Genomic DNA, 23,111 nt, shown 5'->3' with positions numbered 1-23,111 from the left:
GCAATTTACTCAGTCATATGAGGACTGTCTTTAAAACCAGATTAAAACCGAGAAACAGACCATGGTCTGTGTTTGAATAATTCTTATTTAGGAAAACATCCTACCATAAATAAACCACAGAAAAGATTTTTGATGCAATGCCAAAAATGACGATATACATAAGTTTAATTTCCATCTACCCCGCATTATCCAAAAAAAACAAAGGTGCAATGATTTTAAAAACTCTAAAAGAGGTCCAATAGAACCATTTATCAAAAACTGTTTGACCTTTTTATTTCTAATATTTCTGCAGTAGCAGCAGTTTTTTTTTTAAACCATCCCTATTCACCATCAGATCTGTGAAGCAGGAAAAATGCTGTGCTGAATTATTTACAGAGAATGAGTGGGTGAGAGTTGTGGGACTGATTAAGGAGTGACACAGAGGATAACTAAATCTCAGTCGCTTTTAACACAGTGCTTCAAAAGCAGTTTGCAGGGCTTTCTGAGAAAAAACAACAGCAGTGCACTTCTTCCTACATTACTGCAACGCAATATCACAACAATGTCCCCTGTGTGGAAGATAGTTTGTTCTAGAAACAGAAGCTCACTCTTACAAGACTGCAAACAGCAGGGAACAGATATTACTAAGAAAGAAAGAAGAAACACTTTGTTGCCTCTGATGTTTACTAAGAATCTGTGTTAGTATTGTCACGTTAAAGAAATAAAACATCAGATAAAAACAGGGAAGTGGCACTTTAATGAAAAGAAATGAAAAACTGATTTTGAATTATTAAAACCCTGTACCTAATGCCCCCCTTTTCACACACAGAGAGCAATGAAACTCTTAAGGAGACGACAAGGTTAACACTTTGACATCTGAGTGCTGGTTCACACTTTAAAAATGCAGCAGCAACCCAAAGAAGACAGCGCAGAGTGCTATCGCTTTACCTTTAATTCACCGACGTGTGCCTGTGATGAATTATTCAGGACTTGCACCACAAGTCGGGGCTTTAAGGAACCTCCCCATCTCTCCCTTTACAGCCCCCGAACACCAATCACAGAGAAAACAGCCTAATTGCATGTAATCTCCTAATCAGTCATTTCTAATTAACATACATTTACATCTGAATGCTGCCAAAACAAACCAGCTAAATCCTAATCATCGTTACACTTTGGACAAGCCTTCCCAATCACTTTTCACACCTTTTTAAATACGACTGAGTACAAGCAGGATGCCTCAGACTTAATTTAGCCGGTTTGTTCATAATGACTCCAATAACTTCCACAGTCTCTTGTTTGTAAGTGTGAAAGGTCGGCATCCTGCCTGGGAAGCAAACAATGAAGCACAGGGTGGGGTCTTCCGTACACGGAGAAGAGGATTCAGGTCCTTGTCTCCCTCAGTGACCCTAAATCTCCATGTCTTTTCCCAAGTCCATTAAATGAAACCCCGTAAACAAACTGACTTCGCTATTGTATGAGCTGCTTTGGACTTTCATTTCCTTTTTTTGTCCAAATCTCCTGCTCTTGGTCTTAGAGGCAAATCAATAAGCTCCTCTAACTGTATCGTCATGTCTTATTAAACAAACTCTGGGTAGAACAGTAGCCAGATCACACACAAAAGAGTGCTCCTAAAAGTGGGTTTAGACATGCTAATATTTTATATTTTAAGCAAGTTTTACACATCAATATATTGGGAGTTTTAAAAGCCTTTCTAATTCTAAGTCCTGTTCTTTTCGTATGTTATTTTTCTAAACAGTGTTTATGCATCTAAAGCTGTTTGTTAAAGACTGTTCAGTTATGCATTTAGAACTATTATTAGTTAGAGCTAAATAAACAAAATGAACAATTATCGTTTTCCTTACAGTCCAGTCAAACCTCAGGTGAATCATTCTGCACTAAACCACATTTTACAGAGCACTTGTTCTTATTTGTTGAAATAAACAAAAAAATTCTTAAAACATAAAAGGATTATGCAATTTTAAATAAAATGTTGCTTTGTTTAACAGCCTTTAAGCTCCACGGAAAGAATCAGGAGTCAAAAATAATTTAGTTAAGACTGAATAAGCCTCTTTTAGATTTTGAATCCCTAACTTGATCACTAGCATGTATGCTATTTCTGAAATCCTTAAGCCTCAACAACACGCGTCGCAGGGCCTTTTGACAGAAAAAGCAGCAAAGCAGGATAGTTTTTAAATAGGTGAGGCTTCACTTGGTAAAAGATGAAGGTAGAGCTCATAATAATTTATGTAATACATTTAAAGGGTTTAAAGGGTTAAAAAGTCACTAGCTGACATGTTACGCATAATGCTATTTATTATTGTCCGGTTAGTTCTAATTAAAATCGATGTTTAGATACAGTCACTGTGTAAAAATGTACTTGAGTGTAGTTCTAATTTGAAACCTTCATGCATAAAAATGTGACGCTGCTCCATTAAAGATTTCTTGTAACTAAACTGCTTAAACTGGCTGTATCAGAACACGTGACCTTCAAAACCCAACAAGAGGCAATTAGCAAGACTACTGAGGAAGCTGTGGTTCATCTGCAGTGAAGTTAGTCTTGGGAAAAGTATTCCACCCCCTGCAACAAGGACACAAAGAAAGAAACTGACTCCTATATGAAAGCTCCTAGGCCACCTTGATTCCAGTCTGACAGACTGGGATGGTACTGGTGCATAGAAGACACAACAGCCTCATCTAAATGTGTATTCTCTGTAGCTGGTCACACTAAACAGGCTGCTCACAGGACTCACAGCAGAAGATGTTAACATGCCGCTTTTTTTAAACCAAAATACTCGCTTTACAAAGACCTCATTCAAAGCATAGAGAGGGATGTTTGTTTCAGACCCAGGAAGCCTGTTTGTGCTCTTTATAGCTTTTCCAGTTCATCTCTCAGGGATCTTTTTAGTAATTCTTACAGTTTGCTTTGGACTTATTTTTAATTTAAACATTAGTTTAACAATCCTTATCCTAGGGGATTAAGTGTTTTACATTTTGTTCTATGTTTGTTTTAACCCTATTTAGTAACCTAATACTTTACTGTTTTGCTATATTTTCAAACATGTTTGAGGCTCATGATATGTGAAATTTTGTCAACTTCTGTGTTTAAATGAAACATAATTGCATTCATTTCATGGAAAGGAAATCTTAATACAAAAGAAAACTGTTAAAGGAAATTGCTGCTTATCAGTTAATTGTCAGTCTATTGCTAAGATTAATCAAGTTGAGATTTATTAATTAATCAATATCTTCCCAAGTAGCTGAGAGTAAAATGCTATTTTAAAACTAAATCTGCTGAGTCTGTGGATAAACCTGAGCCCAGCTGTAATGACTGATGTTACAGTAAAATTTGTTTTTTCAGATTTTTATAATTTAACAGTTTAACGTGAATTTGCTCCTACTATGAGGAACCAAAAAGTTGGGCCAACCCATTTCACCTTTGGCATAAATGCAAGAATTGATAGAGCAGAGGGTGAAATGGGACTGACTCATCCAGGCTTCAATAACAGCTTCAAAGCCATCTTGGCTGGGATTTTACAAGCTGACCCTAAGCCAGAGCTCCCTCATCATCATGAACCAACAAAAGCAAAGCTCCTGGCCCTGGTATTCTAGTCATGACAACTTCTCCAAGTAAAAGGTTCCTTCCTACAAAACTCTTGAGCAGTTTAACTATCTTTCTTTCTTTCTTTGTTTAGGTCACAAGAGCAATTCTACAACCTAGATCCTTCTCCTGATGTCCCTAGGTTTATTTTTTCTTTGGAGAAAAAGGCGGATCAATTACGATAAAAAATTAGGTCTCATCAATGACTCAGAAAGCCAAACGAGTGTGTCAAAATTAATGATGGGAGATCTGAATCCCTTCTTTAAACGCCCAGAGAGAACACAGTCACTTCTTCTTTTGAATGTAGAGAAATATCAACAGTGGGAATCACCATATAACACCTGCAACAGCACGTAGCTGTGAGTCACCATAACAGATGTGTCAGATCTTCCTCTGCGTCACGATTAGGAAGCGAACAATGGCCAACGGCTGGCAGACAAAACTTTTCAACCTCAAACTCCCATTAGTTGGAATTCATCCATCTGACAATCTGTGAGAATTATAGTAATGGAGGATATCTTTATAAATGAATAACATTTTGACAGAAACTATCTGAATGTACTGACAATATTTTGAAATAGACTCTAAAGCAGCAGAGGCTATTGATAAAGTTAGGAAGAAATAGCTTGCATGTCGTTCAGACAATCATCTGAAACGAAGTCTGACACCATAAGGTCAATAAGAAGGATTTTGATACAGAAACGTCTTCCAATGAGATCCTCCACTAAATACTTGGTCTAATCCTGATCCTAATAAGATCAATTTGCCTGAACTACTGTGCCAACATGGCCAAGAGTTGACCAGGTCTGTGTCTCTGCTGAGGCATTACGTAGCCACAGCTGCATTTATATCAGCCGATACCAATAGATGAACCGAGAGGTTAAGGTCAGGCCGTTTGCTGACCAATGAAGCGAAGTGATGCCAGCCATTAAAGCAGCAGTTGACCTAAGCCTGTACCAAGCCTAGTTGGTAAATGATAGCATCTTCATACAGCTTGTCAGCAAGTGAACCACAGTCATGAGATCCTCTAGAACAGGGGTTTTCTACTGCAGTCCTTGTAATCCAGTGTCCTGCACCTTTTAGCTTAGGGCTGGGCAAGTAATTGCATTTGCAATATGATCACAATTTAACAAGTCATCTTTAAATAATAGAGGCACTCAATGTCAAGACACCACCTTCCTCACTGCAGCCCTTTAAGTGACAGTAACACTTTAGTGAGTTTATGGCCGCACAGAAAGGTTAAGAGTTTCCATCAGCATGCTGATCCATGCATGCAAGCAGAAGTGAATACTTTTACACACAACAGTAAGAGGTAAGTCCTGCCATGATAGTCTTTGGACAAACAAGCTTCAGAGGCCATAAAAACAATGAAATACTGGATGGAAACATCTACATGATCGAGGTTAGTGTAGAGAAAAATCCAAACACAAAGAAAATTTCAAAATGGGTCATTAAAAATAACATATCGCACTTTTCTATTAGCCGTCATTTAGTCTGAGCCTCCCCACGGCTGAATCAAATGGAAGAATTACTTCTTCAGTATGCAGTCAATTTTGAAAACACTCCTTGATCTAAAGAAATACCTTTGAAATCAGAAACCTTTCTTTGGAGTTTTCATAAGCATTTCTGTATGCATTTATTAATTAACATAAATAAAGCTGGAAAAATATCAATCTATGTGTACTACATTTCACTGTTTCAATTAATGTCTTACAACTGCAACAAATCCTTGTGCTGAAATTCTCCAGTTCAAATCAAGACTTTGTGAATCCTGTTCTACTTTCACTTGGTGTTCAGGGGATGATATTCTAGACAACTAGTCAATACAGAAAAAGGTGCTTTTAACTTACAGGAAAAGTCTGGTCAGCAAGGAATAAACGTCCATCCATCCATTTTCTAACACTCTTTATCCCAAGTGGGGTCGCTAGTGGTGCTGGTGCTACAGCTGTCTACAGGCGAGAGGCGGGGTACACCCTGGACAGGGCGCAATTCCATCGCAGAACGAATTACCAATGGGTCATTATTTATTGGTTATTATTTATTGGTCATTATTTATTGGTTATAAATAATGACCCATTGTGGTAATTAAATGAATTTTGCGTTAATCAGTAAGAAAATGAAAATGTTCATTGCGATCACCTAGTCAGGACCGGCCTTTTTAGCCCATATATAGTAACAACTCACTCCTGATATCTTCCGGCAGTGAAGTCATGGTGCGGTAAGCCGCTTTACAAGCCAAATTAATGGGGAGCTACTAGACACATCAGCAATCAACAAAGATTATTTAAGATTTCCAGAGGATTTTACCATTGAAATTTGCGAGAGCTATAGTTTAACTGGCATGGCAATTGGATGTAATAAAGGTTAAAGTAAAAAGAAAAAAAGTGTAATTTCACCTTTCCGACCCATGATCCACCATGAGTTCATATTTGGATTGCCAACTTGATGAGGGAGGATTTGCCGTCAAACTTCAGGCCAGAGAAAAAACACGTCATTAATCCGTTACTCTCAGTGTACTGGTTGTCACCATGTCATCATGGATGATAGCGCGTTGTGACAAACACTAGATAAAGCACTGGGACTTCCTCAACAGCCGATACCGCACCGTGATGTCAGAAACCGGTAGGTGGCAGTAGTTCTCTTTGACAAACATGGATTCTCCGGTAAAGCACATTCAAATGAAATTATTCTTAATCAAAACACTTATCATTTATTGAAAAGTATGAAATAATTTCCTACTTAAAGTACTTTCAGAAGTTTGTATTCTGAATGTGACCGGACTTTTCCTTTAAGAAATTCTGCAGGTTCATAGGAGCTCTCCAAAAAGCTAAGTAGACCTGACCAGGTTTGCAGTTCTACATAGCAGGAGTGGTGCTACAGGAATAATTGATAAAACTGAATATTGACAGAATAACCAGATGCCCAGACAGGCTCTCCAACTGTATGACATTTAATAACTGAGACAGAAACGCTCATTTAAAAAGCCCTGCTGATGCACCAAATAAGAAGTGTAGGGTCTCCAGATGCCATGGCAGGATTTTCTCAGTGTGTGCTTAACATAGTATATTTTCCATGTGTTAGTTGCTGAAGCACTGCATCAACATTTAATATATACTTCCGCCCGTGCTGTAGCAATGAAATCCTGGATAGAGTATCTGCTGTTTTTAATTGCTCCAGAACTCAACTATGTGAAACAATTAAAGCCATGATTCAGAACAATGAAGCTGCTGAGCTAATAAAAAGCAGAGCTACAACCTCTAAACTACACCAATGTAGCACATCTCGCAGCTGCTGCAGCATAAAGTATTAATTGTGTTTCTTAAAGAGCTGAATGTGAAAGCCATATGTGTTACTTATGTGGTTTAAATTGAGCGCTCTCGGTATTTAATGGGATATATATATATATATAAAATATTATTTTTGTATATATATATATATATATATATATATATATATATATATATATATATATATATATATATTTATTTACTTGGGGTGAGTTGGACCACAGAGTGAAGGTAAAATGGCCACCAGTGCTAAGCATCTCTGGGAACTCCTTCAAGACTGTTGGGAGACCCCTTCAGGTGACTACCTCTTAAAGCTCATCAATAGAATGCCAAGAGTGTGCGAAGCAGTAACCAAAGCAAAAGATGGCTACTTTGATGAACCTAGAATATAAGACGCATTTTCAGTTCTTTCACAATTTTTTGTAAAGTATATAATTCCACGTGTTACTTCATAGTTTTGATGCCTTCAGTGTGTATCTTCAATTTCATGAAAAAAAATTTATATATATATATAATTGCAGAATTTGGTTTTGATAAAACGTTTTTTTTTTTTTTTGACAAATTACAAATAGATTGTTTTGGCACCGATGACAACAATTACAGTAAATTAAATTGTAAATATTAATTTGCGCACCTTTTGTTTCAACAGATAAGAGCTTGTAGGAACTGAATTATTAATGATTACTCTAAAGATGAAAAGAGCCTGGAAAAATATCCTCGTAGGCCAAACTACCTTGGCAAGTCAGATTAATGATGTAAAGTAGGGCTGTCACAATAACTGCATGAATGAAATATCGCGATATCAAGAAACTCACTGCGCTATAAAACCAGCCACCGCCATCACTGCATCTTGGGACAACAGTTGAGAAGGATACAATGGCAGCTGCACTGGTATCAAAATCAAATGTTACTTCACCCCTTTGGGAGCATTTTGGTTTTCAGCCAAAGGAAAAGAGGGAGCCTGACAATTTAAATGAGGCAATTTGTAAAATCTGCGGCAAAACGGTTCAAGTAAAACGTGGAAACACAACAAATTTAAGGGCTCATCTAGCTAGCTACCACCCAGCTGTTACGGAGCGGCTACCGCCGCCTCCTGGCACACAGAGTTGTGGGGCGGCTCATGTCGGTGCCAGCCGACCAATGTTTGGTTTTAGCCAATAAAACAATACAAAATAATGAAATAGCAGCAGACACTATGAGAAACCACAGTAAGTTCCTCTTTCAAATATAAAATTGTGGACAGAACAGATTTGATAGCAGTGGCTGCGCTACATGCATGTTCTCAGCTCGGCGGCTCCTGCTTATTCACAGCCATGTTCAGCCTTCAACAGAGCAGCTAAAATTACCCCTGGGGCAAAAAGAAGGTAACAAAGAATACCAAGTTATGGCAACAGTTTTACATTCATTTACCAAAAATGTTCACCTTAATGAATATAACACTTAACATATTTTGTATAGCTCCATCTGCTTGTTCCTAAACTTTATTTTCTCAGCCTGACTTTCAGAAGTGTCATTTTACACAGACTTTTCACCAAACTTGGAGACTAATCTTTTTATTTGTTCTCATAATATGAATTGCATTAAATAAAAAAGGTAAAAGGAAAGTGAAGCAATGAGAATAGTTCTGAGTTATAAGAAAATACAATTCTGCGAATCACTTGCGAAAATATAATTGCACAAATATTCTTTGGATGAGTCTTTCAGTTCTTGTATAAAAAAAAGGCAGAGGGTTTACACAATATTTGATTTAGGGGAGATAAAGATGAAAAAATGGGATGGGCTGCAATTGTGCATGCAAATATCGAGAAAAACACGGCAAAATGCTTCCATTTAACCCTAATAGTAGGGCAGTTATCGTCTCACATTGAGCTTAATCATGGTGACTTGTTCTGATACACCTTTTGCAGAGATTAATAGAAGCGGGTCCTGTCTGGCCTTGTTGAACCCAGACGCATGGAATGACTCATTCTGAAGCTCCTAATTCTATTGTTTAAAATTATTCACCCACCAAAACAGTTCATGAAATAAATGCCGTATCAAAACTCCACATGATTAGAGAAAAGAAAGAAAAATCTCATGGAGAAATTGCACAACTTCCAACATAAGATTTAAAGTAAAAGTATAGCATTTCTAACCTTGGGGTGTGGTAACCAAAACAGAACCATAAAGTTTCACAGATCAGGGCTGAACTGTTGTCTTAGAAACTCTGATAAAGCAGGGTGAGCCATGTAAAAACCCACCTTAAAAAATGCAAGGTTATAAAAAGATTCCTCAAATACTTAGAAAAACTAAGCATGACTGTAAGAATGATGAATGAGTAATGAAAGGTGTGAAATTACAAAGTTGTTTCTGTTGAAGGAAAAGCAATATAAGCCTCTGGTTATTTGATGGTTATCACCCGTTCCGTTTTCTTCGATAGATTTTCTATCACTAGTCGCCTTCAGTAGCCAGTAATCACACAGGAAATGGGCACTGAGAGAAGGGTCACAAGGTCTGGAATGGAGCCCCGGAGAGTTTCGTCAAGAACTACGAGTCTCCATATATGGGGGTACTGCTCTGTTTCTCCCCCACGCATCGCTGATTTCTCACCAATTTTAAAAGAAAATAATCTAAAAATACCTTGTGTTCATGCTTTTAAATGGAAATTATTTGGTTGACATCGGGGATGTTAATAACCCCACCTTTTTTTGTAATTAGATGATTAAATAAAACAAGAAACCAAAGTGATGAGAGCCTGAATGTCAGGGCAGGGTTTTTATTTTTATTTTATTTTTTAATTTTACTCACTTTTGCGTTTGTACTACAATTGGTTGAAACAGGCGTCAGCTCTTAACCAAGCACTGATGTTCTGCTCTCTGACATCCCAGGGCTACAATTAACTTGTAGCGGACTGCTACACTGATTTTGTCACTGCTTCGCTGAAATTAGGCAGATAAAGTCATTTTTTATGAGCATATGAGACTATAGACTGACATCTAGGGTCCTTCTTTCCAGGGCTCTGTAAAGTACATTTCACCCAACAGCTGGTGATGCTCAAAAATTGTCAAAATGACTGAAATTATGTCAGTGTGGTAAATAATTAGCTTAACTGCCTTGGAAGCAGTGCTTTTAAACTCATTCCCCTCCTTATTTGCACATATATACGGGAGAAACCTGTCTTTTTGAGGACATCCAAGTCGTCTCTTTGAAAACGTAGACCAGCCACCAAACCCACAGCTTTGGGTTTCTGTCATCCACTCAGACTCGGCCTGTGCGCCTGCAGGCAGCTGGACACATGCGCTCCCACTCCATCGGTGGAGAGTAACCCCTGAAGGCAGCGGTGGAGCTTTCAGGTTCGGAGGGATTCCCAAACGGCCGGTGTGTTAAGCTGAACCAGCTGATTGTCAGTGTTTCTTTTCTTCCCTATTAAAACACAGCTCCCCCACAAACTACCCCCCCCATTTGATTTTCCTCTGTGCTGAGTACAAACATATTTGTTTTCAGGGTTTCATTGTTTTCACAGAGCTGAATGTATCTTTTTTTTTGGATCCCGAGTCCATTGTCACCGTACTTTAGCACTTAAGGGAAACACCTCTAGCTCACATACACAGATCAGTATGTTAGCTGCATCGCTTTCTGCCCTTTCTGAGTTGCAAATCCACTTGAAGCATCTTGACCTCCCCTGGAGTCAGAAAGGGTCTTAATGCCAGAACACACCGTTTGCGTACAACTTTTTACTCTCAACTCAGAGTTTTTTTTTCAAAGTCCCACTGACTGCGTATAGGAAGCCTATGACTAGTCAGTTTGGGAAGATCTGCGCAGAATTATCACTCTTCTGTCTCTGTGCTATACAAACGGCAACAATTTCCCACATGTGACTTGGCCAGATTTTGAAAAGTTAATAAAAAATAAATAATAAAAAAACACTGTTGTAGCTATAAAGCAAAGCCCCAGTTAGGGAGTCAGTGCAGACCAGAAAAGAGAGAATGTTTATATGCCTTTGCTATATTAAAAACATGGGAACTAGGTCTAAAGAAACGAAAAAAAACAGCAATAAACGCAGTTGGACGGTTAGTATGCTGACTTAGGCAGTGAGTGATCGATTCTCAGAGACGGATCTGTGAAGTTTATCAAAGTTTTGTCTTTTTTTTTTTTATAAAGAGGGGAGAGTTAAAGCTGAGCTTACCTGCACTGTATGTTCCTCGCTATTTTGTTTTTTGTGAGGCTCAAACAGATCACTAATTTACTATATCCGTTTTCTCTTCCCTGAAGTTTTTCTTTTTTCGAGGAGAGTGATAAACAGCGCTTTCTGTCCCATGTGGCTTTTCTTGCCAGGCTTAAAGGGACACTACCTTATCCGTTTTCTCTCTTCCTGAGCCCCCATCATGGGTATTTTTTTTTTTTACTTTTCATTCATTGTTTTTGAAAAAGTCTGACCCACTTACTATGTACGTGACTCCAAAACTGATGCGTTATACTTTGTAACCACATCTCTCTTCCTGTAAAACCGCATTTTTATCATTCCCATCATTCACTACGATAACAGGAGCAAATTTTCCCATGTCGGTAAATTCGGTACATAAGTTGGTAAATATTTCTGCCATTTCGCCTGTGTGCGCTTGTGACTGGTATTTCCTTCCCCTTTAAGACACTGCAGCATGTGGGGAAAATAAAGCGTAAATAAAGAGAATGGCAGACGATTCCATTGAGGAAGCATCTAACACATCCGTAAACAAAATGACATCAGTTAATCCTGTGTAGCCCAGCAACAGCAGAGGGAAGCAGAGTGCGCAGAGAAGAAGTTGAGAGCGCGTTGTCAGAGTTGAACGCACGGCAGACGGGTTTTGAGCAAGGATGTGCGAGTTTAAATGATGCAAATTGTTCTCACTGCAGGCTCAGTTCAGTGGCACCACAATTACGCCATAGATGTTGAGCAAAAGAACACGAAATGCGAAGTTTGTCTGAAAACTCTCGGGACTACCCCAAGTAACACATCCCACCTCCACCACCTACAGAACAACCACACTGTTGAGTTTGAAGATGTGCAAAAGGCTCCATTACCTTTACGCAAAAAACTTTGCAAGACAGGTAACATGTTTCTCCTGTTCAATGAGACATTGTTAAATCATTTAACCTGAATGGGTACAAGACTTTAATATTTAACTGAAAGTAATATGTAATGTGGTTTATTGAATAAGTAAATTATGAATAGAGCAGTTGCATTTCCTGCACATGCCTTTATTTCTAATAGAGGAGCAGGAGCATTTATCTTGCATTTAACGTTATTAAGGTAAAACTGCCCAAATTATTGTGATATTTAACCATTAAGTGGCTTAAAAAATTGCTGCGTAGTCCGACTAAAATTGACCTCGGGTCTATCTCAGTTGTAGCTACGCAAGCTCCCTTGCAGAAATTCGTGTCGGGTGTGATCAGCCTCATTAACTTTCAATGAGCGTTAAACACCACAACTTCATCCAACATGATTTTCTGTCAGATCAGAGGCAAAATCGGACCGGGTGTGTTCTGGCCTTTAGTTTTGTTAACATTATGTACTGTGAGCAAAAATCAAGCACCTCTTCCTACTTGAAAATTATGTTTAAAATTGTGATTATATTGTAATTTGAAAACAAGGGAGTGGTGGCCTAGTGGTTAGGCCATAGAGTTTGGAATCCTGAGGTTCCGAGTTTGAGCCCCACTCCCACAGACTGCCGCTCTGGGTCTCTGAGCAATACCCCTAACCCCACACTGCTCCCCGGGCACCCCACCATGGCAGCCGACTGCTCCCTAAAGGGATGGGTTGAATGCAGAGGTAGGTTTCTCCAATGTGAGATCAATAAAGTTCAATTATTACTATTATTACCTAACATCCAGCCCTATATTTAACCCATCTTGTTGATAAATGTCTATACCCATCCATCAGGGTGCAGGAATCATGCTCTGAAGTATAACACAGCCTCCTTTTTAGAAAAGGCAAAAAAAAAGCCAACCTATATCAAGCTCAGAAGTATTGCAGTAATGTAGTGTGATAAAGAACCTAAGAAGCACTAACAATATGTGAATATGACCTAGGGTTAATTTTCTCAGTATCATAAAAAGGGATGTTGCGTGTATTTTCCAGGAATGGTTTGCAGATGACAGCGATAGAGAACAACTGGATGGTGAGATGAGTGAAATCAGGGACTGTTTACCTGCTCTCTCCGTTCACTGAAACTCCCCCTGAAGGATTATCCTCCTTAATAGTCTTAAAGGAACTTTAATTGGCTGCCAGCTGCCTGCAGAGAGCCGCGCAGGTCAAGTCTGGGAATATCCTATCACGACAGACCAAACATATTCCCTGTGTTGTACGATACCAGCATGAATAATTCAACGCTGCGGCTCCTTTTATTTCCCCTACCTGTGTTTATATAAATGCCAGGCATTAAGTTTATTAAATGAAATCCACCATTCAAATTTAAACATGCATTTAATTTTTCCCCTTGTATTATTTACCAACTGAGTGTTTTTGAAACCTGTTTCACACGATAAAAAGGTTTTATGATTAAATATGTCAACATGCGGTGAAATTACATGATATATTTTAGAGCAGAGCCGACTTACTGCATGTCTGCTTGAAATTAGATAAACGGTAAATAATTCATCCGCACAGAGGAAAATTTAGGCCAGAGAGCTCATCTACATAACTTTGAATTGCACATTTTGAAATTGTTTCTGTGCCACACAGGACATGGGGGAGAGAAATAACACTGAAGAAAAACTCTGCAACTTCCAACAGCAAGTTCAAAAGATTTAACACTTTAAACACACTTTAAACACTTTAAACAACAATACTTTAATCAGTTATCTATTTTTTTTTCTATGCCTTTGATAATGTTAATAGTATCAGCAAAGACATGGGAGAGTTAAGAGTAATAATGTATCTGCAAAATGATGTAGTAAAGAATAAAAAAAAAAAGATTAGAAATGAAGAAAAAAAATAGGGTCTGACATTATTCCTCTGTATATTCATATTCTACTTCCACCTCTTGGGGACCAATAAAGTCTTTTTTTTATGCCATTAGTTAATTATGCTATCAGTTCTCTTCTTTCCACTTTTTACCCATTAATTATATCACCGTAAAAAAAATTTGTCATACGACAATGTATACGTCTTAACATAAAATTGCATCAGAAAGTTAACAATGATTCTTAGAATTTTTTTTTCCTTAATAAAGACCACACGCCGTTCTTGCAAAGTGAAAAAAACTGTTCATTTTGTGAATTACAAAAAACTCTATCTTGTCTGTTGCTATGTTTTATCTAGAACTCCTCGAATGGAATAGTTTTAGTTTCACCTGGTTTAATGCTATAAAAATGATCTTTACGGAACCTTTGGCTATCAGGTTATAAATCGATATAATAATAACCGATAATAATAAAATAATCGACAGATTAATGGGATGGCATGGGTGTTGCAACACGATAACTGTCACGATACTTGGAGCCTCAAAATACAATATTATAACGACATTGCAATATCACTATAAATTGTGATATTTTCCCAGCTATTAAATTAGATGTATAAATAAGAAGCAAGTGCTTTATATGTCCATCAGAAGATATTGATAATTTAGTTACTTATTGTTTGTGTTGTTTGGGTTGAGTCCATGTTGTTTGGGTTGAGTCAGGAAAGGGGCTCCACAGCACCATCTGCCAGACTGGGGATTCAGAAGGCAGCCCATTTTCCTTGATTGTTTTAGGAAAAAAATTTCTTTTGTCTGTTTAAAATCGATACTAGGAACTGAAAGATCGATATAATATCGGGGGAGACGAAAATCACGACATATATTACCAAATCGATTTTTTCCCCACACCCCTACAGATTAATCGAGGCAATATAATTATTAGTTGCAGCCATACTTCATGTTGACATACAGGCTGTACTGGGGCTCATAAATTCAGAAGTTTATCTTTTCATTAAACACATTTTTAAAAGTTTGTAAATTGTGTATTTAACTGTAATCCTGTTTGGATGTTTAAAAGTTGCAGCATTGCTACTTAAATCAAGTTTAGCTCCTTGTGTTCAGTGGAGGAGGGAACTTTTCAGTAGTTTGTAAATATGACAATTTATATATTTATAAGATGTTTTTATGAATGAGTCTTTAAAGGGAAAAGTCCGGTCATTATTATACCTAAAACTAATACATTTGCGATGATATAATGAATTTAGCGATAATAAGTAAAAAATGTAAACAATTTTCATCACAATCACCGAGTCCAGGACCGGCCATTTTTGACCAAATATAATAACACCTCACTCCTGACATCTTCCGGCAGTGACGTCACGGTGCGGTAAGCCGAGCGTCATTCTCCCCGCTTTATGAGCAAAATCTGCTAGACACATCTGCAATCAACAACAATTATTTAATAGGGGCTTTACCATTGAAATTCACCAGATCTATAGTTGAACTGACAATGCCCACGTGCATAGAAGTTGGATGTTGTAATACATCGGGTAAAAGTGCACTGGTCGTCGCCATCATGGATGATAGCGCGTTGTGACAAACACCAGATACAGCACTTGAACTTGCTCAACAGGCGATACCGCAACTGTGACATCACAAACGGGTAGGTGGCAGTAGTTCTCTTTGACAAACATGGATGCCTCTGGTAAAGCACATTCCAGTGAAATTAATCTTAATTAAAAACACTTATAATTTATTAAAACGTATGTAATAATTTCATACTTAAAGTATTCTCAGAAGTTTGTATTCTGAATGTGACCAGACTTTTCCTTTAAACATGTATTGGATACAAAACACCTCCCATTAGCCTGTGTGTCACTTTAACTTTATAACTTATACATCATAGTACCCCATTTACAGATAAAAAGCTAACTTTATGGAAACGCAAAAACACCTATCAGCTGAAGAAACGGTAACCAGAGCAACTGGACGTCCTATATGTTGGGCCTTTACTGTGGAATAGCTAGGAAGAGGATGACAAGCAGAGGAAGAACACAAACACCTCTGTTCATCCCTGCATACTCAAACACCACATTTTTGCCCAACAGCAAAGTCTGCTGAAAATAATTATGCACTATTGCATTTCTTGACTTGATTTGTCCCACCGTCGGCTTCTTCTCATCTCTGCACCGTCAACCGATGTTTACAGCACAGCCCACATCAAAGCCTAGGAGGTTCCTCTCTGTTGGCAGAAGAGCTTAAAGATACATGCACAGCACTGAATTATTTAACGTCTTTCATGTGCCTCTCTGATACAAAGCAGAGGGTCATTCAGAACTGTAAAAAGACCCAGGTCTACATCCTGCTGTTTAACATTCCAGATTATTTTAAACCAGTAAGGAGACGCAATTTAAGAAGGAATTTATAGGATGAAAAGGTTAGAATGATGGTGAGCAATACATCAAATAAAGTGGTTCAGATGAAGAAGTTGCAGAGTTTCAAACCCCGGTAACTAAAACAGCAAATATATAATTGCATAACCTCCAGATTAGTTCAGTACGTATTTCTGGATGCTTCCTCTGTGGTGTTTATATTTACTGCTGCAAGTAATTAACTAAGACGCTTGATCCCAAGCAATTCCAAGAGGAAGAGCCAGTGGGGATGAAAGCTTTATATATAATGCAACTTTAAGAGTGTGAACCAATTGTAGCCTGACCTTTATTCTAGTAATTCTCTGCTGTCCTTAATGTTGTTTTTGTTCCCTCAAAGTCCAGCTTGATAATTCTGATAAGCTACACTCTCAGAGGGAATTTCTGGAGCCGGGAGATCCCTGCTGGACCTCCCAAAAGAAAAGCCCTTTGATTTCATTTCTCCTTGATCTCCCTCACTCTCTGTACTACCGCTGCTAGCGTACAATGCTTATGCCAAGCCAGTTAAATCCCAACACTGTTTTCTTTCTTTAAAGGTTATCAGAGCAGCTTTATTCGCCTCTACAGTTCCCTGTTAAATTACACCCCTAAACAGACATGACAATGCTTTTCTTCTGCGGCCTGGGACCAGGTTCCACCACATAACTTTATACCGCTTTATACCATACTTATATCCAAAGGCCTTTAAATCAGGAAGAGGTCAAACCTTACTACCAATCCTTTCCCTTCTCTCATTTTGAAACAGCGGAGTTTGCATGTGGTTTCAGTACCTTCGTCATTTCTAAACTGCAAACATACCAAAGCATTTACATTAAGCTCAGGAGATTTTAAACCATTTCTTTTTGTTTCTTGCAACTAGTAAATGTAGATGCAATTCAACATTCTTTTAAATATTGTTTTGAATTCATCTCAGTTTGTCTCTGCAATATATCATGAAAAAAAAATAGAACGCTTTATTATTTACACTTTAAAAACAGTCATATGTGGTTTACCAGACAAGCAAATGATGGATGTCAAGATCGAATACACTGGATTACAAACACTTTCATGAATTTATACGACATCTGCAAAAAATATAGATTTAAAGCTTTTAATTACAATTCGTGACATGTCAGTAACTTAAAGGAATGCTTGAATGCTCCAGATGGACTGTTATATCTGCTATACAGCAGGCCTACTGACAATGAATTTACTCTTTGTATGACAAAAATATATCCGGTCGGCTGGATAGACTCTCACCCTCAAAGGGAGCAGACTGAACATCATGATGATAGAGAGAGGAGAGGAAAAATAATGTTGGTTAATTAAAACAGATGCCATCAGTGCTGAATACATTAATACTACCACAACTGCATTAGAGCTGAATCAGTCGGATTAAGGATGACTAATTGATTGAGAAAATAATCAACTAATTCAGTCATCGATTAATCATTTGGTGGAGTATACATACTCTAAAACATTTACTATTTACTGAAAGAATAACTAAGTCAGAACAGAAATTAAACCAAAAATGTTCAACTATAAAAGCCTTTTGAATTTTTGAAAAACGGCTTCTTTAATATAAATATTCACAATCCAGGACTACTAAATTGATGTATTTTTTTCATATTTTGTGAATAAACTTCTATAAAGCACAGTTATCTGTTATTAACTGATCAAGCAAAGGACTAATGAACTACCAAAATACTTAGGAGTTGCAGCCATAATATGCATCTTTTCAAAATGTTTTGCAGTCCTAATAAGAACCGATTGACCGATTTTGAAGTCTGATTTTTCAGGTGGCCGATTCTTGGTTCCTCGATTTACATGAAATAATGTCACAATGATAATAAATGTTACACAAGTCTCAATTTCAACAAAAAGACATTGGTTAAAGACTCAAAGAAAATATTAACAACTGATGCACTGCAGCTAAGCATCTGTCTATACAGATACAAGAAAACAACCTTAAAGGTATAGTGGAGGATGTTCTTTTTCCAGATGGATCATCAAAATAAGTGGTCCTCCTAATTTTCAATCATTCTGGTGATATGTTTACGTAAGCCGTCCTATGTGCTCGTCCCCATTTTTACTTACTAGTGGCGATTCTGACATAGTGGAAAAATTGCAAATCTTGTTTTGGAAAGTAAACTTTTATGAGCGATGCAAACAGCAACTTTTAAACAGAGAGTGCACGAGGAGAAATGGGCTCCTGCACACTCTCGCACGGGTTTAATAGGCGTTCCCTTTCAGAGCAGGTACGGGGTTGTACATGTGCATTTCTTTTTAAATTCGTGAAAATCCTCCACTATACCTTTAAATGTACCTATATATATTTATAGAGCAGCAAAGTTTAAAAGCAGTGATGAATGTCTTGTTTATTTTTCCATTTGACATAAAACTAAAAGCAATGTGTCCCAAGAACAGCCTCCCTTTAGTTCACAGCAAAGGCTTTTCATTGATGGCTTTATTTGGAGCTGTTGGTCTGTCATCCATCAGAGGTAGGGATGGAAACAATAAACTCACCATTAATTGTTGATTAATGCGGGGGTGGGGGGTTAGAGTAGTTGCAAATACCTGGTTCGATCCCCACTGCCTCCACTCTGGGTCATGAGCAAAACTCTTAATCCCCCACTGCTCCCCAAGGGGATGGGTTAAATAAAGAGATAAAGAGGGGAGTGGCGGCCTAGTGGTTAGGGCATAGAGCTTGGAATGCTGAGGTTCTAAGTTTGAGCCCGTTTCCCCAAGACTGCCACTCTGGGTCCCTGAGCAAGACCCTTAACCCCACTTGTGCCACACAATGGCAGCCCACTGTTCCCCAAGGGCATGGGTTAAATGCAGAGTTCATTTTGTTGCTCTGTTCTTGTAATGACAATAAAAAAGCTGGGGGAAAAATTATCTAAGCTAAAAGAAAACCACGGGTGGGAGACACAGGCAACATAAAATAATATGTACTATAGGCAGTTTTTGTATATTTAAAAGCCAACACTGCAAATGCCAAAAGTGTCCTGTGGAAAAGAGTTTTAGAGGGACAGGGGATTTGGTCAGAGTAAATGCGATGCTTGATGGATAGAGCTAAACATTCAGACTGGGGCAGAGCATCCACCCCAAGCAGGGATTCAGAGCTATAATGCAATAGTTTAGATGAAAAGCATGTTCAGTGTGTATCTTGAAATTGCCAGATGGATGTCTAGATTTAAATACAAATTGAGATATGTGGCCAAAACTCTAGCCTCTTTTCAAAGAGGAATGAGAGAAAAGAAAGATCCATCACATAAAGTCTCAATTAAATACACTGAAGTGTGTGATGAAGGCACGGCTAAACATGAAAACGTTCAAGTCACTTAAATACTTTTGCAGATGTCATGGAGGAAAAAAACAAACAAACAAAACAAAAAAAACCACAGTACATAAAGGACTGTATTACAAACTAGATATAATGTGAAACAATATTGTCCAGTAGGAATAAATCTTTAAAATCTTTCTCTCTTTAATTATTTTATCATAAAGTTCCAAGTTAGAGAGTCAAATCTGATTCTTTAGGATACCGGCTAATCTCAAGATTTGTCAATAGGAGTTCCAAACAGCAGCAGATCTCACCGTCCACATGAGAAACGGGTTAGGAAAGCCCTGGGGTCTACAACGCTGCAGAAGTCAGGAGTGTGGGAATGTAAGGCTTTGTGCAAACAAACTCTTGAGATACCCCTCGTCTCTCACTTCTCAAGGCCTCGCAACAGCTATTAGCCAGGAAATCTTATTTCATCATCCTGATGCCCATGTGAACTGAAAACATGCTGCTCTTTTCCTGACACTATTGTCCTATCTTTGCACTTGCATACATAAATCCTCACCGAGCCATGCTGCCACAAAGCATAAAGATGACAAGGAAAACATGAGGAAAGCATTCGAGGAAAACATTTCCCATGTCCATTTAAAGGTTCTGCAACTCTGGTGGCGACAGTGCTTTCACAAGAATACATCAAAGATATTCTGACATTGAGAAACTCTTATGGACAAAAACATTTTCATGTTGCTAGCCTGTCTACTTTTCAACATATGCTGCTCATATTTCAAAACAAACAGCATCCAAATCAGTAACAAAATGTTTTATCTTAACATTTTAACTACGTTTTAAATAGCCCAGCTTTGTTGAAAAACAAAACAGAAGAAAAGCAAGCATCAAAAATATATAGTTTATTACAAAAGGTTTGTTGTTAAAGATTGATGAGAGCAGGATAGCACTGGATTGCTTTGCCGTGTTTAAAACAAGTAATAAGCCAAAGCTTTTGTTCCAAGAAAGATCATGAAAATATTAAATTAGGCATATATTTGAATTCGCTCAACCTATTAAACTGAAATGAGTTTATACATTTTGTTTAATGTTCATAAAGTTTATCAGCAGCATTCAAGGGAAAATTGTCGGTGGGCATCTTTAGCCAACAGATAAGTTCCTTCTTAGTACAAATTTTCAGGTGTAAGCTTCAGAAATGCCTAAAACACAGCTCTCTATGGGAAGTTAAGTAGTAGGCAATTAATTAGGTATATCTAAACTTACAGCTCATACTAAGCATTTAATCAGATTTAATCGGAACACGGATGAACTTATATAAAAATTTAATCTTCTATAACAACTTTACTACTACCACTTTAAGGCTTTACTGTTTTTATTTTATGATACAATAGTTAGAAAGAGTGCATCCTCTTGGTTAAAATTTTACAATTTACAAGATGAAAATATATCTGAAAGAACTCCTGCTATATTCCTTCTAGCATCAATAAGGATGAATAATACGGCCTTAATGTTTTCCTTCACACACGTTAAAAGCCCCCTTTTCAGCGCACAGAAAACATGGCGCTAGTTTCCTTTGAATATTTAAGCACTTTTGTGGACATGGACTGGCATCAGGACAAAATATAAAAAAAAAAAAATGCAGCAAAAATAAAACTGCATTAAAGTGGAACAGAGTGATTCCTAAACAGCTGCTTTTTCTATGGGTGTAAGAAAATAATATTCTACTGAATATAGGGATATTTCATTAGAAGATATTGCTATCGATTCAAAATATGGCAGAATGGATCTTAAATGTAATTTTCCTCTGGGATTATTAAAGTATGTCTGATTCTGATTCTGGAATGTAAAAAAAAAAAAAATATTCATGTGCAAACATCCATCTCAAAGTTTTACTTTTATATAACACTTAAACCTCCAGGTAGTTTGCAGCACACCGCCAAAGAGCCTCTTATTCAGCTGCTGTGCACCAGCCCAGAGCAACAAGATCTGGTGATGTTTTCCAGAGGTATATTATATTGGCTATATATATCTTCTTTGTAAATGTATTGGGATATATGCAGGTAAATCTTATCGTGAAGCATATCTTGTAACTTCATACCCCTAGTTTTTTCACTGCAGAAGTGTCCCTTTGTTAAAAGTTAAGAAATATCATACTCTACAGCAAAACAAGCTCATTTGGTTAAATAAAGGCTAATTAAAAGACCGATGGGGTCTAAATATTACTATGGGTTCAATGGAAAATTAATAAACTATTCTGAAAGCTCATTCTTATCATGTATTTATTACCTATTGCAGTTATGTTTATCACTTAAAAGTATGGCTCAACCTAAAGTGGTGTTAGGAATGCTATCTGACTGGTATGTGGGGCACCTACAGTAGGAATCAGTGGAAACTAATCTGTTTACTACAAAAAAGTGTTAATGATGAAGAAGGTATGGGTTTCAGTTCACCCTAAACTCTCCAAGCTGACCACATGCAGCATGTTTAGCATGTTTCCTTGCTCACACTACTTTTTCCCCTTTTTGATTTTTCATAGGGTTTTAAAAGTGTTTTATTCACATTAAAGAGTTCGATTCGTGGTTTAAATGCCGTGCATACATTCAAAGAAATTAAATTGTATATAGATTATCTGAACTAGATATATACTCCATGCCCTCTGTGATTAACTTCATGCATTTATTGTGCTTGAGAATTTAGCTTCATGTGTTATTGGAAACTCGACTACAATTAAGTGAAGCTAACTTAAACTATACTAATTATGTTCTTTTAGAACACCTTAAAACCACTTTTAAAAGACTGCGTTAAGTTAGCCATGCTAACAGATAGCCACAGAGCTAATGCTAGTGGATGCTAGGCCCCTCTCTTCACTGCAGAATGGATCAGTTAAGATAGTGCACTGAACTGTGTTTACCTTGAAGATGACGAGAAAACCGAAGCCTCCGCTAATTCCGTCTGATCAGGTAGATCCAGGAAGAGATATCCATGGAAGCTCAACACTGGAAGCCGAAGCTTGATTCTTTCCCCCCCAAACAGCAGCAGAAGCAGCAGTCGGCTTGCACCTGACTATCCGCCGCTAACGTTAGCACGACCGGCTAGAGGAGCCAAGTTCGTGCAAAACACCGCTAACGTTAGCTGCACGGGTATAATAAGTGGTCTGCTCGAACCCGTGGCCCAATTCTTGTTGAGTTCAACTTATGGTGGTCTCGGATAGTTACAAGGGGGGAGCACACCCGCTGAGAGCAAACTGTATTTTAGTTATGGTTGTTTTTTTTAGCTGTTTCAGGCTCCTCAACAAGCGGCTGCTTTGCTCGTCTCTACCGACTAGTGAGAGTGGTGGTCGCAAAGTGATGATGCGACGGTTTTGTTCGCTCCACTGCGCCCAAATATGACGTAATTTACGTAATAACATTTGTGGCAGAAAATAAAGAATTGAAAAATATAACGTTATCATTATTTAAAAAATAAATAACCACAATACTAATAATGTAAATAATAGCAATAATAGCACAGAGGCACACTGAACAGAATTACGTTTTTAATTCACACCCAAATAACAATTGCATAGGTCATTGTAAAATAATAAATTAAAATGATAAATAAAATAATATATAATAATAAATTAAAATG

General features: G+C 37.7%; 1 protein-coding gene across 1 annotated transcript in view; it reads right to left on the bottom strand.

Moving 5' to 3' along the window:
• The window catches only part of fbxw7 (F-box and WD repeat domain containing 7), a 116,660-nt gene extending 93,851 nt beyond the window's left edge, over positions 1-22,809 (bottom strand). Inside the window, exon 1 of the mRNA XM_015383876.1 lies at positions 22,396-22,809. The gene's annotated coding sequence lies outside the window, so the exon portion shown is untranslated. The remainder of the gene's footprint in view (positions 1-22,395) is intronic.
• Positions 22,810-23,111: the final 302 nt, after the last annotated feature.

This window comes from Cyprinodon variegatus, unplaced genomic scaffold (assembly GCF_000732505.1).
Source record: "Cyprinodon variegatus isolate N-32 unplaced genomic scaffold, C_variegatus-1.0 Scaffold296, whole genome shotgun sequence".
In the NCBI taxonomy this organism is placed as follows: Eukaryota; Metazoa; Chordata; class Actinopteri; order Cyprinodontiformes; family Cyprinodontidae; genus Cyprinodon; species Cyprinodon variegatus.
The sequence above is the reverse complement of the archived record's forward strand: the minus strand, read 5'-3'. Positions and strand labels throughout refer to the sequence as shown.